This window comes from Heliangelus exortis, chromosome 18 (genome assembly GCF_036169615.1).
Source record: "Heliangelus exortis chromosome 18, bHelExo1.hap1, whole genome shotgun sequence".
NCBI classification, from domain to species: Eukaryota; Metazoa; Chordata; class Aves; order Apodiformes; family Trochilidae; genus Heliangelus; species Heliangelus exortis.
This window is the reverse complement of record NC_092439.1, coordinates 15,292,375-15,311,898: the sequence shown is the minus strand read 5'-3', so window position 1 is coordinate 15,311,898 and position 19,524 is coordinate 15,292,375. Positions and strand designations below refer to the sequence as shown.

The 19,524-nt window shown below is 47.0% G+C and overlaps 2 protein-coding genes across 6 annotated transcripts in view; both read right to left on the bottom strand.

The window, feature by feature from the left end:
- The window catches only part of LOC139804605 (mucin-5AC-like), a 284,635-nt gene that overhangs the window by 127,148 nt on the left and 137,963 nt on the right, over positions 1 to 19,524 (bottom strand). The window lies entirely within an intron of this gene.
- HRAS (HRas proto-oncogene, GTPase) overlaps positions 1 to 19,524 on the bottom strand; it is a 47,317-nt gene that overhangs the window by 14,364 nt on the left and 13,429 nt on the right. For 2 of the 5 annotated variants that reach the window (XM_071762239.1, XM_071762236.1), the window contains exon 2: positions 1,423 to 1,524. The exons of 2 other annotated variants lie outside the window; for them this stretch is intronic. The gene's annotated coding sequence lies outside the window, so the exon portion shown is untranslated. Of the gene's footprint in view, positions 1 to 1,422; positions 1,525 to 16,464; positions 16,593 to 19,524 lie in introns of all 5 variants that reach the window. One more of the 5 variants, XM_071762240.1, reaches the window with a different exon arrangement.

Below are 19,524 nucleotides of genomic sequence, written 5' to 3'. Positions count from 1 at the left end.
GAGAAATGAGGGAGGAAAAAAACTATTGTTCCCCATCACTTGCAACTTGTCCAATTTATGGGCAGGAACTCTGCAGTACTGCTGTTTGCCCAGCACCTTAACCAGAAGGTGCTAACTTGGCCAACTCTTGCCTGGTCTGTGTGCCACCCTCACCCTGGCAGGGCCAGGAGAGATTCTACATCTTACAGAGGGTGGCAAGTTCAGTCCAGCCAACTGCTTCACACTAAAGCTGCAGAACACATTCTAATGTGGAGCCAAAGTGTAGGGAATGATGGACATGTCTGGCCATGAGAGCTGCCTGAATTAATGCTTGCTAAAGTCAGTGATCAGACAAGGTCTCTTCCTTTCCCAAAGGATTCATAGTGAAGCTCTTCACAGGGAATGTGCAGCTCCAAGTGCTCATCAGAGCACACGCCAATGCCACAGGAGAGCCTGGCCAGAGTCTGCAGGGAAAGCAGGCATTTCCATATGGAGGAGCTTTGTTACAGAGCTGGACAGCTACTCTTATCCTTAGGCCGACTGTACCAACACCATCTCCTGGCTCACCAACACCATCTCCCACCTCCCCTTTATGCTCTTTGTTCTTGAACATGGGAAGAGCAAGGCTGCTCATCAATGCACACACAGGTACCTTTTACCCAGTGCCACATGAACATCACTACCTGGGCTGGTTCCAAGAAGAGATACCCCTAAGATTATGTTTCTGGTGCTCCTGAAAAAAAAGGAGGCAGGGAAGAGTGAGGCTCTTGCAGGAGAGATAACAACACACTCCCAATTTTCATGCTCCACATGGGGACATACTGGACAGAGGTTTACAGCCTGTTGGGTGTTGTGAAAGGTTCTCCTGATGAGATGACTTGTCAAGGAAGATAAGCAAAGAGTTTCTATTTTTCAGTTTCTATTTTCATCCCAGAGAGAGCTAAACACAAAGGAAGAGGAAAACATGAAAGCTCAGCCTCCCAGTTGCATGCTGAGGGAGGGTTTTGCTCATCAAGATCAGAAAGTTAAGCAATCCAGGTCACTGTCTGGGGTTTTCTCTGCTTGTCCAAATCCATTGCCTCTGCAGTACTCAGCTGGTGAAGCCCCTAAAAGCCATGCAGGGCTGCTGGACAAACAGCTGAGTGAGGGAGCAAGAAGAGGTGCTGAGGAAAATTGCTGAGGAAGAGGAGAGCTGGGATCCATGTGCCAAGTCAAGAGGCTGCTGCATTTCCTGAGCTCCTGGATTTCCTGCTGCAGTGACAGGGATTCTGGCTCCCATTCAGAGCTGTCTAGGAAAGCCTCATTGAGTGCTTCCACCTGGCAGAGGCAACTGCTCCCAGCCCAGTAGCCAGATCAACACAGCTCCACCAACCAAGAAGTTTCTGCTTTGTGCAGGAAGCCAGGAGAGCAAGCAACCAGCCCGGGTGAGCACCAGCATCCTACCTTTGTCTTGCAGGGAGGGGATGAAGGTGTAGGTGAGGGCAGAAGGCACATCTCCATCTCTTCTCCCCTGCCTCTGCATGCTGGGCAGCATGGAGGCTTCACCTGCAGAAGCAAAGACCAAGATGCTTGGTGCAAGTTTTCAAGGGGCTAAGACTTAAAGCAGGTGGAGGCATCAAGGTTACACATTACAAGGTTACAGACACCCAGGAATGTCCTGTGAAGGACAAAGTGATGTTCTTCACAGTCCCTCTACTCCAGCACAGAGTTTCATCAGCAGGGAGAGAAGCAGTTTTTGGGACCTGACTGTGAAACCTCCAGAAACTCACTCAGCAGAAGCAGAGGTGAGGAACTCAAGGGGCATGGCCCATCAGTACATCCCATCAAACCACCACTGTTTACAGAAAAGCTCAGGTGTCAAACAGGGACTCAGAGGGGACTTCCAATACATTCACGATGAGGGAGGTTCCTGTTCCAAGTGTTCCAACAGGATCACTGAAGGAACCCACTCTGTCTCCTCCCTTCCTTCCCATCACCTTGTTTCTTTCCCAGGATGGACACCAAGCCAGGAGTCAGGTTCCTGAGCAGCACTGCTATACTGAGGCCAGTCAATACACAGGTTTTACAACATTTACCCTCTACCTGTCCATTCACAAAGTCTTTGCATTTAAAGGCATCAGAAATCAGTTTCACTTCTGCAAATCTCTTTGAATACATCTCAGGTTGGGTGCCCTCTCCTCCCACAGCTCTGTCCATAGGAACCAAATAACCCTTAGACCACAAATAGTACAGTGTCTGATTTTATTTTCCCTATTTTGCAGAAGTGCTCTGCAATCCTTCAGCAGAGCACCACTCACCACAGCCTTTAACCAGCAGCCCACCATGTCTGCAAGCCAGGAATTCTACTTGGTGGTTTTAGAAAACAAAGCAAACCTTGCTGGCTCGTCCTGGTGACTGCCCAGGCTCCTCCATTTGCTCATGCACAAGAATGTCACCAGTGTCACAAAATGCAGCCTCTGGAGGGTCCCATGGTGTGAAATGCCATCATTCATTTTCATCCAAGGCTCAAAATACTGATGCTCTCTGTTAGGCCTGCCCAGCCTAAATGGCATGAGGCAAATAACACTGGCAAGCTGATGTTCTGCTGCAAACCATGGCCTACCCCATGCTTCATTTTAGTTTACTTGTTGCTTTTTAAATGAACAAATCTAACCCAACATCCTGCTTGTTGGCTTGCTGACTGCATACCTGCAAAGTGAGAAAATGTAGCCCACAAATAAAAAAAAGAGAGATGCCAAAATTGGATAAATGTTGCCAATGGTGGCCCTGCTTTGGAGAAACAGCTTGCAGATAGCACATATCTTCTCTTAGGGGAAAAAAAAAAAAAGCCTGATAGGATCAGGATGGCTTCTTCCATCCTCTGCAAGCCCTTCAAGATCTAAAGGAAGCCAGCAGCCTGTCCCAAGAGACTGAACACAGAAATACTGCTCCAGAGGAAAATAAGAAAAGACATAAGGAATGATGACATCATTCCCCCATGTAGGAGGCTGAAAATGCAGGCACATGTTCAAGCAGAAACCTGGAAGGAAGAAGAGCAGAAAGCTGAGGGCAGGCTCAAGACATAGACAGGTCTGCAAGAGAGGGATTGCCTCTCCACAGCAGCCAGAAACAGGTCCCAGCAGCAAGATGCAAGCCAAGGCTCTGCATGAGCTCCTGAACAGGCGTGGACAGGTCCCTGCACCAGGAGCAGCCCTTGCACACCTTCCAGCTGAAGCACCTCTGGAAACCTCTGCCAGGGACTGCCCAACCACAAAGCTCTTGTGAAGTTCTTGCTCCCCACCCCTCTCCAGAGGAGATGGAAGGACATCCTCACCAAAGCTGTGGCCTCTTTTCTGTTTCCTGATCCCTGCTTCAGCTCCCTGATAGCTGAGACAAAGCTGCTTTATCACCAGCTACTAGCAAGAAGCAGATTTGGCAACAGGATTCTTGCTTTCCCTCTCAAATAATAAACACTCTTAAAAAAAAAATCTTGGTTGCCAGCTTACTCTTAAGAAAAACTACTGGTAGGCAGCCGCCTAAACCACCCAAAACAGCAAACAACCTACACAAGTCAGTAACACAATCAACCCAAAGAACTCTGGATGAAGGAATTGCCCCTCCCAGCCTCAACAGGCCACCAAATTTACTGCACTCCAAGGAAAGAGCAGTAGATCCCTATCTGGTGAAGGCTGGGAAGGGATCCAGCAGAGATCCTATGAGGAGAGACTGAGGGAGCTGGGGGTGTTGAGGCTGGAGAAGAGGAGGCTCAGGGGAGACCTCATCACTCTCTCCAACTCCCTGAAAGGAGGTTGGAGCCAGGGGGAGGTTGGGCTCTTTTCCCAGGCAACTCTCAGCAAGACAAGAGGGCACAAGAGGTCTCAAGTTGTGCCAGGGGAGGTTTAGGTTGGACATTAGAAAGAATTTCTTTATGGAGAGGGTGCTCAGCCATTGGAGTGGGCTGCCCAGGGAAGGGGTGGATTCTCCATCCCTGGAGATATTTCAAAAGAGCCTGGATGTGGCACTCAGTGCCATGGGCTGGGAACCACGGGGGGAGTGGATCAAGGGTTGGACTTGATGATCTCTGAGGTCCTTTCCAACCCAGCCCATTCTATGATTCTGTGATTCTATGATCTCAGGAGCTTGTAAACCAGGACTGCTCATGGCCATGTCTGCAGCAGGGAACTGGCAGATGCTGGGATGTGCTGGCAAATGACATCTTCATTTCCCACCATCTCCCCTTCTCCCTGAAGCCAGGAGCCTGTTCCACCAACCAGCCAAGCCAACCCCTCAGAGACAAAGCGTGCTGCTCTGCAGGGTATTTACTGCCAGTTCATGGAAAGGTCTGAAGGAAACAGGCAAACGATATGCCCTGCTCTGCTGCTGAACAGAGACCCTTAAAAAAAACAAAATCACAAGCAGCTGAGACAGCAGCTGGGCCAGCATCCAGCTGAAACCACCACTTGTCTGCATCTGGCAGGGCCAAGAGTTTGAAGAAATCAAAGAGGGTTTTTAAATTAAACCTGTGATTTATGAGCAAACACTTAAATTCTAGATGAGCAAGAGGAGTTTGTGTAAGGAAAGAGAGACTGGAGCTTTGTCTGAAAGCCTGGTAAAGGTGGATGTGTGAACACACCCCACAGCAGGCTGGGACAACAGGGGACACTTCTGTGAAACTGAGCTGTTATTTTGTAGTCAGTATTTAGGCCCTAGTGTTGGTTCTGCCAATGCATGTGGGAAAGAGGGGCAGGGGAGGACAAGCTCTTGCTGCTAAGATGCAGAAGACTTAAAAACATCCAGAGCTCCTCTGCTTTAATCTCCTCCCCGGCCTCCCAAGGCAAAGCAGGTGGTTCAGAGACAGACACTTTCCTGCCTGGCCTGGGAGCTCTCCATCCTGCCCTGGAAAAGAGCAAGGCCTCCCATCCTTTTTCAGAAAAGCAAATTAAGAACATACTTCGTGCAATGGAGAGGCTTAGGTGGAGTTCGAGACCAGTGTCAGCTTTTAAATTTCTTTGCATTAAAATCCCATCTATAAAATTAAATGGGAGAGGTGAAAGGCAGCATGATGTACTTTGGGAGTATGAAGAGATGGACAGGCACCCAGGAAAGTTTGAAGCAAGACCCACATTACACAGCACAAGAACTATAACTGCTAAAATGTGTGGCAGGCAACCACAAACTCAGGCTCTGAGCAATCTGTTGAATTGCTACACTTAGTACCAAATTGTACTGATTTTCCCCACAAGATGAAGTAGAAACGTGGACCACACAAGTCTGTAGTGATGGTTTCAGTGTATTTCTGTACCTACCAACAGGGAGAGAACATCATGTTTTGGGGTAAATACTGTCCTGCAAAGGGGTGGAATTAAAAGAGATGCTGTCTCCAGGCCGGTTTCCTGAAGTACCCAATATCTCCTGCCTTGGTGGCAAAAGACAGAGCTGCAGGGAAGCTGCCAGGGAAAGGCACAACCTCTCCCAGGATCCACACTGGTCCTGTCACCACACTACAGCAGGTCACAGGCACCTGGCTGTCTCCTGCAGCATCATAAGAACGGACAATTTCACCACTGAACTGCAAGAGATGGAGTACCCATTGCTGGAGCTGGGGGCCATGCATGAGCAGAACCCCCATCCTCCTACTTGTACAGACAGGCAAGGGATGCAAGCAAGCCCAGGTACTGGCCCAAAGTCATCACTGGATGGTAAAGCTAGGGAATAAAATATTCAGGCCACATAACCTCCAATCCAAGGGCTTCATGCGAGATAAAAAGACCCCAAGCAGGATCCAAGCTGGAAGTTTCCAAGCTTCCAAGTTTTGGAAGAGAAAACTGTTGGTCTCCTGCTGGGTCTTTGTGCTTGGCACCTCCCCAGCTTCCCCAGGCAGAACTGGTTGGGGAGGAAGGGAACCTCATGTAGGAAAGCCCAGTGTGCTCTAAGAGGCACCCTTCTCCCCAGTTATCCTCACCCACAGCTGGGTCAGGGGTGGAAGTGGCCAGGACAGTGATGCTCTGAGGCTCAGAAAACCAATGGAAGATTCCCAGTGAGACTGGGAGGAGAGGGACAGCTGAGCACTGCTGACATTTCCCTCACTCAAAGCCCAGCTTCAAAAAAGGGGGAAGACACTGGGATAAAGTGGCCTTGTACCTCACTTCAGAAAAGGACCAGTCCCAACCTGAGCCCCACTGAGCTCTACTGGGCCGAAACCCTTTACCCCATAGTCAGCAAATGCATTCCCCCTACCAGATTTCAATTTTCCCTCCCCATTCTTCCCTGTTCTCCACAAGCAACTGCTGACAGGGAAAAATTAGGAAGCTGGTTTCAGCAAACACATTCAAGCCACTTTCACTGAGAAAAATTTGCAATGGAAATAGGTCTGGCTGTTCAGCTTCCTGCTTGCTTTAAATCCTAACACATATGTATTGTTACCCTAACCACAGGTAGTGTTACAGCAAATAAATGGTTAAGAGGGTATTCGCAGCTATAACGTTTCAAGAATTGTCTTAATGGTGCTTCTAGTGGTTTTGATTTTTTTCTTTTAACATTTAACAGAGACTTTTTAAAGGCCAAAATAATATTGGTGAGCTCTGGTCTCCAGGACTGAAACAGTGCAGACAGCACGTCTCACACCACAGCTCTGCCAGCAGACAGGGACAGACATTGGACCTTTGGGTGGAAAAGGCATTGGGATTGGGTGGAAAAGGCAGAAGCTGTTGGCCAGAAACAATCAGACCAAGGGGTATCCCAGGACAGCAGGAGCCCTGCTCTTTCCCACGAGCCCTCACCCTCTGTATGGCTTACCAGCCCCACAGAGAAATATAATAAGGTCCTGTCATCTGAGGACCCCACAGAGAAATACAAGGTCCTGTCATCTGAGGATTGCTTAAGACCCCCTAGAAGGAGAAGAAACACAGATGAAGAGTTGGATGGAAACCTCTCCACAAGGATAGCCAGCTCTGGCATATCTTGGGGTATGCTTTGGTTACCATTCAACTTGGCTTCCCTGGACAGCACCCAGGATCTTGTACTGGGAGAGGAAAAGCAAAGCTAAGCCCCACCAGTCCCTTTTCACATGTAGTATAACACAGGCCACTAGTAATGCCCCCCTAAGTTTTATCTTTTCCAGGGAAAGGTGCTACAGCATCTTTTTTTTTCAAGACAGAGGGTAGAGCAGCAGAGGTGCAAAAGTGTCATCTCCATGGGCTAGTTGTGGGTAAGGACAGTCTATCCTGGGATGATTTGGGATGAGGGAATAAGACTGAGTTTCCTTCTTGCCTTTCTATTCCCAGTGGGACAACAATAAAAAGCCAGGAGCTTAAAGGAACAGCTTGAGTGACCCCAAACAGGCAAAACTGGATACTGCCAGAGTGTCTTCCTTCCTAATAAGCCATTTTATTTACATGATCCAATATAACTATGATCCTTCTGCATTCATTTAGCCCTCGCAGCACCTTTGCAGGCACCCACCCTTATTTATTTGAAGAGCAGGGACAAAGGGGAAGAGAGCACCACAGCAAAAAGCAAACCTGCAGGACACACTCCAGCAAATCTGGGAGAAAGAGCTGTGAAAAAAGCATTAAAAAAGCAAGCAATGGGGCATCTCATGGAGCCAACAACCAGGGGTCAGCAGGAAGAGGAGAGAAAAGGCAGCAAGCATGCACCTGCTTCTGGGACCTCATCCCTGCTCTCATTTCCCCTGGGACATGTCATTAGCAGGGTGACAAAATGCTGTCAGAAGCATGGATATGCATCAGTCACTCTGCAACAGATACTCAAGGTCACACTGCTGATTTCTGGGGCTGGCAGCAGCAGCATCAGTCCAGTGCAGCCCAGAGAGATGGGGACAGTGTGCATGACTGGCAAGGTCTGGAGAAGACCTCCAAACCCAGGTCTTCAGCAGCTAAGGCACAGGAATTTGTCACACCCAGATAAAAAGCCAGGCAGAGCCAACCCATGGATTTTGTGTGCCATGCTGAGCAACCATCACACACTGACAGGAACTGAGAGGTCCAAAGGTTAAGGCAGGAGATATCAGAATATTTTAAGTTTGGGTTCTGGATTACCCAAGCCTTACTCTGTTCCTCGTGGTAACTCTCAGCCACAACAGGCTGGTTAATGTGATGCTCATGTCCCCTTCCCTCTGCAGCAGGGATTTTTAAAAAATTGGATTGGATTTTAACAACATCCAAGCAGTGTTGCTGTGGGCAGGCTATTTACATGCATCCCTGTCACAGCAAAGCCCTGCTGCAGATACAACTGAGGATGTAGGGATTGCAGCTCTCCATACTCAAAATGGAAGATTCTCCCTCTTTTTGCCCTGGAGTGGCTCAGGGACACTGAACAGTGACTTGTCCTGCCTGTCTTGCAGCCATCACAGCCTGGCCACAGAAAATGTGCTACTTCAATTCCAGGGAGCCTCCAGTTCAGGTTCACAGATCCCGCCTCCCAGGGGAACCCACACTGCAGCAGATCAAGGAAATAGCAGCTCCACCCTGCAACAAGGAAGCCACAGCACTGAGTGACTTGCTGACACAGGAAACATGGTAAAGTTGGGGATTTCTGCTTTCCCATGTTTGAGCTTTTGCCACAAGACTGTGCTTCTCATCACTGATTTTGCAAGGGAGGGGAGCTCAGTGCCTACTGCAGAATCTGCTGGCAAACCTGTGCAAGGAGCAGAAGCAGGAGGGTTCTTCCAGAGCCTCTCTGGGAGCCCAAGGCAAGGACAGCATCCAGGATTAGGGTGGGCTCACAGCCAGCACCAGACACACCAGAGTTGGAAATGAAACCACAGAAAAGCAAGACATGAAGCCTGGGATAGATGTGGCTCCACCTCAACACTGAAGCCTGAGAAGCTGATTAGCAAATAAAGCCCCCAGGAGGAGCAGAGCAGCTGAGGCTCTGAAAATGCCTAAGGCTTTGATGTACTTAGATCTTCTTGGAACCCCTCAAATGATTACCAGTCCCTCAGGACATCCCTGGTAGAAGCAACAAATACTTCCAGATCAGGCCTTGGTGCTGCACTTGACATGGCCAAACTCTGGAGATCCTGCCCCACCTCCTCAGTTTAGGCATGGCCAACAAGGGATTGAGAAAAGGGCAACATAGGGCTCTGATTTTCATCTGACAGCACTGGCAAGTGCTCCCTCCAATCACATTAACCAGATGTGCTTGTTCGAAAGAGGTGCAGTTGGGAAGCACACTGTGCCCTGAGATTCAGGCATGACACCTTGCTGTGGGAGAGTCAGAGTGTGACTGAACAAAAAGATCCAAGTGTGCTTGGACACGAGCTCCCAGCTGCAAACACAAAGAAGAAAACCTGCAGGTCTCCAAATAATGTCTGCAGCAGGACATGCCAGCCAGATGCCAGCACAGGTCCAGAGTTGGTACCATCCCTGGCAGGTACCTGGCAACCTGACAAATCTGCTGCTTACAACACTCACAGGTGGGATTTCACCCTGTTCTTCAGCACCTGGCTTTTCGTGAGGGTACACAAAATACAGCCCAAAAGATCTGTGGCATGAGCTGCTAGAGTCTGGGGAAAGCAGAACAGGGCAACAGGAGCCCAAGTGCACGTTTAGATGAAGCATCTTTTGTCAGGCACAGCAATGCACCTTCATCACAGATCAATCTCTGCCATCAGAGATCAATCAAACTTCCCACGGGAACCCTACACAGCAACAAGAAAAAAAAATCACACACAGTAGGGAGGGGGAAAAGAAAAATAAATAATAATTTTTTTAAAAATGAATTTAAAAAAAAATTCGAACTTCTAACTGAACTGCACTGTCATGACAGTTACTACTGTCATGTAACTTCCTCAGGGCTGTGTAAGTGATGGCAGGGAATGAAAGATGATGTAAGGGATTCTCAAATAGTCTGTCCAAAATCTTTTTATTCTTCCCAGTTACCAAATCATCTACCCAGAAACCAAATCAAACCAGATCATCATTCTACCCAGAAACCAAATCATCTTTGGTTTCAGAGCAGTGCCTCATACTGCTGGATGATTTGCAAACAAAAATGGAGGCTCCTACACTGAAGTGTCCACTTAGAAAAATTTCTTTCTTAACTCTGTCCCTGCTGTCCACATGACATTCAAATCTTTATCTTCTGAAGCCACTGATTTCCCTGACACCTTGCAATAAATAATAAGGTCCCCAAGCTATAAATATCACTTGGTTTTACCAGTCCTGTATACACAGCTTCCCATCTGCTTTTCCCACCCATCTCCCACTGCCCTCTCAGACTTTCTGACCCTGCTGCTCAAGCACAAGTCTGCAATGCTGTGAAAACACACATTACAGAGACGTTTTAAAAAGAAACACAGCATTTTTCATTGGATTTATTCTTGGGCTTTATAAGGCTCATGCATATAGTTCTGTATTTGGTCTGAACAAGGTAACCACAAAAGGCAAACTCAGAACTTCAAAGCTGACTTCTGACAGCCCTGAGCTACATGAGATTCTTCAGTCTCCCAATGGGAGAGGACAAGCCAAGCTGACAAGTCAGGACAAAATCTGTGAGTCTCAGAACTGAGATCAGAGCTCAAAGGATCACCCTAAGGAAAGGGTTAAAAGTAGTGAAGTCCCACCAGTGAAGCCACTAAACCCAAGACAACCAACACCATCTGAGACCTCACTTGGTCCATTTTAATTTTCAACCCTAGCCCACTTGGAGCACTCATCCCTTTCAGCATCTTGAGACAGCTGCAAGGTAGCCTGACAAAAATTCCTGAGAAAAGGAAGGGTTAAAAATACTCCTTCATTCAGCCACAGAGAGTGCCTGCTGAGCAGCTATAAAACCCAGCAGTCATTAAGGAGAAGGAGGAAGGAGGTGACTGATTTGTTTCAGTCTTCCAGGAGATGTGTCTGCCAGCAGGAATTGTACCTTGTGCTGGTGGGCACAATCAGCAGCTGAGCATCCCCTCCCTTCTCCCACCTCTGGCTCCTAAGGACAAGCAGAGCCTCCCCAAGGAGTTTCTGCAGGGGAGACAAGAAAAATAAGCCTGTAGATGTTGTATCAGTCTCTAAGTTCATTCATCCTAGTTGAGGTGCAGACATCTGTAAGACTGCCTGGAGACTGTAGAAGAGGAACTGCTGCAGCAAAGATCAAGCTGACTCATGGTTCTTTGGCTTTGGCCTAAAATACAATAAAAAAAATCAACCAAAAGAAAATCTTAATGTCCCTTCCTCCTACCAGGAAAAATCTAAGCATCTGCTTTCAGCTCCCAGTATATAATAATACAACTTAAAATAATAAAGTAAAAAATATTATATTTTCTACAGGCAAGCTGTTTAAAGGGGCAGGGAAGATAATACCTGACCTGCATTACTGTGCCAGTCACCCATTGTTGGGAGCATTTCATGGTGTCACCCTCTGTCATCACCTCCCAGCCATCAGCAAACCAGTCTTGACCTTTTACTCTACTGGTTTATCACTGTGTTCAGCACCTGTCCTCACAAACGCCAGGAAAGACACAAGAACTGAAGCTCTGATACTTAACCCATGCTATCTGGAAAGGGCATTGAAAACTGAACCTCAGGACACCAAAAACCTCATACAGCTACTGCTTGGGCTATGGCAAATCCCCCTAACAGGGCTCCAGGCAGGGCTAGTGAGACAGAGATGGAAAGTGCACCAAAAGACAACAGTTCAGATGCTTGTTCAGACTGCAGGCTGCATCCCTTTTCACACCTTCAGGCTTTTTTTTTTTGACTGCTACTATATAAATTAACTGTACAGCTATGGAGTCACTGTTCAAGTGGCAGGAGCCTCCATGGCCTGGGGTTCCTCTCCAGTTCTGCTCACCCACACCCAAAATGCTTGCCCACCGTGGCTTTGCTGACTATTCAAGACTGCAAGAGTGCTGGAGTAATGCTAAATTTCACAAGGTTCACTGGGTTTTTTTCTTCTCCCCAGCAATCAGGAAAAAGCAAAGGAGAAAAGGGATGAGATGAACCAGCACTGTTAAAGGTGACCCAGTCTAATCAGATGATGCAAACTTCCCAGCTCTTGTCACGACATGATCTGCCTTGAGAGCTTGGAGTGAGACTCAGAGATTACTGATAAAATACAGAAATTATCCCCCTGAGGAAACTACAGAAAGGCTTCACCTCTGAAAAAGCAGCACTTTCAGTTTTGGTGTGTTTTGTTTTTTCTTTAAGGAAGCAGAGAACCACCAAAGCACCCTCAGTCAGGGGCATGACTTTATGGGTCTATTTCTCTCCAAATTCTTGGTAGGACAAAATTCTCTTCCCTTAGAAGAAAAAAATCTGAGATTAAGCTTGAACTCCAAATTTTTACAGTCTTACCAGTATTGTGAGATCTCAAATGTCACCACATGTTTTCACAGGAGTCTGGTGGAGAGCAAAGCTAGCAGTGAGATTTTGGAAAGGAGTGAGATGCTGAAGAGCTTCACCTGACAGCAGGAGAGCTCAACCAGTGCCCCTTCTCAAGGCACACACAGAAATTTCTCACTCTTGAATATCATTCACAGCAAACAGGAAATAAACTGCTGCTTCATTTTCCCCTTAAGTCCTCTTATTTTCAGAAAGCAACTCCCCGAGGACCATGTATAGCCCTACAATGAACCTTCCAGGCCATGGCATGGGTATGGCTCCTACACAGCTCTCCTTGTTCCCACACAGGAACTTCAACGGAAAAACTAATATGAAATTTTTTAAAAGTTAATCAAATGTTTCTAAAAAGCTTTTTTAAAACCAGAAAAAGCCCATGGAAAACCACCAGCTTACATGTCAGACCTGTAAGGCTGTAACTTGAAATGCTGCTTGAACAAAGGAGGTGCTGCAGTGCTTTGTGGAGACTATTAACACAACAGGGCCTAGGATCTAGACCCAAACCCCCTATTCATCACAAATATTTTATCACCTCATACAACAATTTTTGCCCTTCACCTGCACACATAAGGTAGGACCAAAAAAACGTAAGACCTGCATTTAAAAAAAGTGTATTTGAAGTTAGTATTTCTTACCCAAGTGGAGATCTACCATAAAGAACCAGTTCCACAGGCTTAATTTGCCCTTACTTCCACATTTTTTTCATCCAACACAGGACATGCTACGTCAACTCAAAGAACAAATCTAATCTAAGCTAGTAATCAAAATCTGATCAGATACAAAAATTCATGAAGTTGGCCTCTCCTTTCACCTAAAAGGCATCCACATGGCTGCAAGGTCTGGAAAAGACACTGGTCTGACTGACCAAGATGACTGTAAAAGACACAGCTGATGGCACAGTTTGAGTTTTATAGGATGACAGCTCCTCAATACCACTTCAAACAAGTGTTTCTTTTATTCTACAGCACCAAAGGAACTGCTGCTCCTAAAAGGCACAAATAAAATTCAAGTTCAGAGAGTATTCCGGAAAACACAAACCACAGACTATAAGGTTTTCTCCACTGTATCCAAAAATTAATTATGCTCTCCGGGTCTAAACTAGATACCTTTTTTGGAAGCTGTACTAAAACAGAAGGGAAATTGCCATCTAAAGGAAGCAGCTTCCATCAAGTAGCTCGGGAGGGAACGTCCATCAGTGTCTCCATGAGCTGTGTCAGTGCTGGGCACAGAGCTGAGCAGTGCACTGCATGCAGCCCTCTTCAGATAACACAACCAGATAACAGGGTCAGTGCCTTGGGCAGTGCTGGGTGGTGTGAAAGTTGGGACACCATGGGAATGGCTCCTGTAAGGAGCTGCTGGGAGCTCCCCTGATTCTAGCTCTGCCTCTGCCCAAGGCCGAGCAGATATGGGAAGCTGAATGAATGCACCTCTGTCAGTAACGTAGTCAAGAAAGGGAAAATGAAACTGAAAAAAGAAAAACCAAACCAACAAAAGAGCTGCAGAGCAGAGGAGATGAGGAGGTGAGTGATACCGGAGGAGAGGTGCCCGAGCAGAGGTTTCCCTCCCTCAGCCCGCGGTGAGATGGCGGCTGTGCCCCTGCAGCCATGGAGGAGCGCGGGGGAGCAGTCCCTGAAGGACCCCGGGGGGTGGGGAAAATGTGGATTTGTAGCCCCTGAAGTGTCTCAGGGGGGCAGAGGTGAAGCTGCAGCCTGTGCAGGGTTGCAGAGAGGGTCAGCTGTGTCTGTGCATCCCTAGGAATGAACCAGTGAAGAAGGACACACTGCTCACCTGGGCTGGCATCCATGTCAACCAGAACAACCCTGCGTGCTGGATACCCAAAGTGCTACACAGCCTGTTCCTTGAACACAGCAGCTACAAAACTAGCTGATAAAAGCTCCCACAACCTCTCCAAAGCTGAATTTGATGCAACGTGTAGCTTCTGAAGGGAAAAACCACAACCACTCATTTCAAAGGAGCCGGGTGCTGAGGAACAGCAACAGGGAGTGGGAAAAAACCAACCACTAGCACCACTTCCCCTTTTTTCTCTCACATAGAGTTGAGAAGCTTCTATTAACTGCAAGCTTATATTAATTGCAAAGCATGAGAATCTGAACACACACCCTCCTTGGGCAACCGGGGCCAACCCCTGGAAAATATTTCCATCTATGGGATGCAAGCATTGTGCTACCAGCAAAATATCAAACCTGATAAGGCAGGGACCTTTCACAAGGCTCAGAGACACAACTCTGTGATGCTGACTCAGTCTAAGATAAGTTGCTTTAATTTTCTTCCCTCACAGGGGAAGTAACATCAGCCCCCTTCATATCCAGTTTGAGACCTAGGTGGTATTTGGACATTTGAATCAGAAACTAAACAAGACTTTGGTGGATTACAGGATGGAACTGGGGTTCCCTGCAATGGGAGTCAACTTCCCACTCTAAACGTGAAAATCTTCAGGAAGTTCTTGGTGCACCGTTAGCATGGACAAAGGGTATTGTATTACATAAATTTCCATGCCTAAGGCTTGATACAGCCTTGTCTGCCTAGATCTAGTCACACATATAACTTGTGAGGGAACCAGGAAAATCAGTTAGAAAGGTCAGGTGGTTAAAAAACCTTTGAGAAAGAGACTGACAGATGCTGGTTTCCCCCAGCAGCTTCCAAAGGCCTGTACACATACCTGGTCAACCAAGAGAGCAAACAGCCAAATGACACTGCTGCAGATGTCCCAGAGACCTATGAACCATCTCCTGGTGAGAAGGCAGCAAGCACAGTGTGAGTGGCAAAAATTAACAAGTTAAGAGCAGTTTTGCTGGACCCCTGTTTTGCTGAGCAGGTTGATTGCTGTGAAAAGCTGGTACCAGCACAGTACCACTCCTGTGGATGGGGCTCAGGGCTTTGCATATGGGGGTCAGCAAGGCTCTGCAGGAAACATCCTGCCAGCCAAAACCCTGCATTAACACGTCCCCCTTTCTGGTTTGTGTTTTCCATGTGGAAGGAGTCTCAGCAGTAACTCCAGTGAGCAAGCACAGGGAGCAGAAGGATGCTTGGTGCTCAGTGCCACTCACTGATCATGCACCTACTGCCCAGGGGAGAGAGATGCAGCTGAAACAAGAACCTGCAAATATCCAAAGCTTTGCCAGGTATCTCTACACTGCCATGCTCCTCAAACACAGACCCTATTTACTACACCGAAGTGCAGAGGGGACGTACAAGGAAAGTGTCAGAGCAAGAGGTATGTTCTGGGTCCTGACTACACGGCCTTGTTACTCCTTCCTTCCTGAATCCAGAGCTTCCTGAAGCTCTACATATGCTCTCCCTTACCTTCTTTGTCCCTCAGAAGCATGAGTTGGAAAGCAGAAAAGTTGTGGTGAACACATGCAACCAGGAAGGAGAGCAGGAAGAGATCAGATGTGTTGTGAAGTGAGGAAAATATACTATGGAATGAATACAACACGCTTTTTTTCCCTTTTTCTGTAGCATGGGATGTGTTGCTTCCCAACTAGGATCAGCCAGAAATTTTTCCCTTAATAAATTCCCTTCTCCTTCAAAGTCTGAAGTAACTACAGTGCACATAGCAGACTTTTAGAAACCTCCAGATCCAACCACTGTGTGGGTGCCAGAACTGATGGGAGTTACAGCGTAAGTTTTAGTAACAAACAAAAAGTGGGGTACAGAACTGACTTGGGTTTTCTTTGGGTCCTAGGATTTAATGCTGACTACACAGGCTGGAGACAGAGGATAAAGAGCTTGGCACAGCTGTCAGCAACAGAGACCCAAAGGCTCAGGACAAGCTCTGCAGGCTCCTGCTGCAGACAGGTTTTTTGTGCTCTTGAAACACCTGGTGCACCACACTCCTGCCGCTGGGCTAATTCTTCCCCAGCATGATGGAACAAGTGCTTGCAATCAAAAGGGAAACTCAGCCAGTCATGAAAATCCCCCCCAGGCTACCAGGCTTTATTCCTTCCAGTTGGCTCAGCTTTGTTTTTCCAGTTTCAAGCTCTCTCGAGAACAACTCCAGGTCTCTCCCAATCTGCTCAGGTGGGACACAAAACTAAAAAAAATGGCTCCATCACCCCCAAAGCCCCATTACTGCATGTAACAGCACAGTGTTAGAAAGAAAGCTTTTTTCTGTAACAGAAAAGGTTATACTCACCACGCAAGGTACCCTCAGATGTGCAGCCCTTGTAGAAGTCTTCTGTTGCTATCATCTGTTAATCCACAACCTGAAGTCCCCATGCCCTTGACTCAGATCCCAGCTCAGAGGTCTCATGTCCTTCCCCACTGCAATACAACAGGACTGTTGTTTGGGCACATGCACAGGGTCAGGAGCTCCTCAGAAACACCTGAGTAACCTCTGAGCTACACTACCAGCTGCTTGGCCTCAGTGAAAGGATGGAGCACAGACAAAACTGCCCCATCCCTACTACTCTGTCAGCATTCACTGGATTAAAATGCCTCAGTCCAGAGCTGGAAGAAGCCTGGAGCTGTGTCCCAGCACACAAATAAGTGCTTTGCTTCTGAGAGGTGTTTCACTCTGTCTTCCAACTGCTGTCTGGATGACATCCTTCTGCCTCCTGGCCAGCAATAAAGCAAAATGAAGGGTAGATTCCTGAGCAAAGGAGGAGGTACAGGTTGACTAAAGGAGATGGCACATAAGCTAAGTAAGATGGCACAGACAATATTCAGCACTGCCTTGCTCTCTTTTTGTGCCCAACCTGATCAGTGCAGCTGGTCAAGGAGGGATTCATCTTCATCAGAGCACGTCACCCAGAGCCTCTTCAACCTCACTGAAAAGAGAGAGGCATCCTCTGCCTGACTGCTTCAGGTACCTGTCTGCACTGGGCAGAGCTGGAAGAGCTTTATTCCTCCAGTCTGTACAGGGGGCTGAGGGTAAGCAACTGGGATGTTAGATATCAACATCTGGACAGGTGAATTGCACTGTGACATTCCCCACCTTGCACTTAGCTATTCAGAAAGCTGCTATCATCACACTGCACCCAAGATGAAAGCCCTGCCAGTCTCCAAGGCCTCTAACAATATTTCAAGGGGACCCAAGTCATTTTGGGGACTAACTGAAGAGAAGGCAGAGCTGCAGGTCTCAGCCTTGCCTGTGTCAGCACTAGAAGAAAGAAATGTCCCAAGCACCAAATACTTCATGAGAACAGCACTGCCTGGAGCCTGCAAGGCTCACCTGATGCCCACCAAGAGACCCACTAGGACAGGCAAGAAGGGATACAGGCATGCAGTGGGGCTGGGGCAAGGAAACATGTAAAGGAAAGAACAGAGCACCCAGAGTGCACATTTCTCTAGTGGAGAGATGTGGGGTTTACAGACCAACCTTGAGTATTCTCCTCTTTTTTATGACTTCTGATACAGTAGCCCTTGGGACAGGAAACACTTGAGGTTGATGCAGACAAATGCAAAATAATGAGTCTAGGGGCAGGAAGCCAAAGCAGACTGCACACATTAAATGAAACTCTCACACTGCAAGGCTGGCCAGGGGAGAGACTGACTCTAAAATTTGTGAAGCCATCAACCCTCATGCTACAGAAAATAAAAAAATTCATCTCAGAAAGGAATTGCAGGCAGAATAACTTTCCTAATAACAGGATGAACGAGGAATAAATTATTACAAAGGGCTCTCAAATCAAATAGGGAAAAAAAAAAGGAAGCACAGAAGAGACTGCATGACATTTACCCACAGAGGGTCTGAACTGAAGGGTTCAGAAGAAAAGAAGTTCAAATCAGCTCCACTTCAGGAGAGACTGACTTAATGATGGCAGAGCTTTTCTGCCACCCCAGCATACAGTTGTCACTAAGTATGCAGACTCCTGTTTCAGATTTTACATGTTATCTCTTTGTGTTTTAATCCCAACAGGTACTTGCTCCCATTGCCCCACAGAGTGTGACTGGTGGTTATCTGCTCCCCACATCAGTTGCTGGTCACATCCCAGTCCCACAGTATGACCTGTGTGATTATTTTGATCCATTTTGTTGGTTGTGGTGTGTTTCTTGTTTTCCTTTTTGTCTCCCATGGGATTCACTCTGAAGTTGCTCAAAGCTGTGAATTAAGTAAACTCATTCTAGATGCAGACTTTGAAATAAGGATACATATTTTGAGATAAAAACCTGAGCTGCAAGATGCTGTACTGGCTGCTAGTCCATGGTCACTGCAGTTAACAGAGTTCAAACAGCTGTCAGAATTTGAATAAGACCTCGTAAACCTGTTGCCATGCAATTGCAGGGCTTACCAAAAAACATGGACTTGATAGCATGCTCTGAGAAAATCCATCCCTGTGCTGCACACTTGCTTCTACCTCTTCAGGAGCACACTTCAGACAACACTCTTTTTGAGGACCCTAAACAGGGCTACAGAAGCAACTTCATATCTTTCAGATTTTTTTGTGTGTCTTCCTCTAAATCTCAGGCAAGCTTTCCTGAGTTTTCTTAGGAAAAGTGTCCTGAAATTGCTTTGTTTTCTCTTTGATGGCAGGCCAGCTTTGTGCAGCTCAGTTTGCACCCATGGATTGGTAACTCTAATATCCACCTGCCTGCCCTGGCCCTATAGAAGTTCCCAACCAAGCACCAGAAGGTACAGGGCCCTGTACTTCACACACTGTAATTCTTTCTTCTGCATCTATTTAATCTCTAAAGCTGGACACTACCAGAGCCTTCCCTACGACCCACTAGGAAGAACCGCCACCAAAACCTTCTCTGCTTCACAGCAAGAACATATGCCAGAGAATTGTTTTGGAAAGATTATATTAGGTACTTCAGGAACTGCTTTGAGAAAAAGTAAAGACTTTTTTCACTTCTTGAAAAAATCTACTACTTCCCTACTTCCCTCTCCAGTGAGTTTGTTGGGTTTTATATCTTCCAAGGCTTGGTCAATTAACTGCATCTTGGTTTTGTACATCTTTCCACATAAGGTGCCTTGGTACAGGTGACCAAAAGAGACATAAGACTTTTTTGCCATTATCTGCCACCAACACAAATCACAACTGTAAAGCCTTGTGGTTTTTAAATCAATCCCCATAGAGAAAGCTACATCTTTTTTTCAATTGAATTGCACCAATTTTCTTACTGTTTTTCCAAGCAAGAACAAGCCAAGACACTGTTTTACCACTGGCTATCAATCCATTTCTGTCACACAAGTCCCACTTGCAACCTGGAAGACATCCATGGAAATGACTGCTATTCCAGATCTCCACTC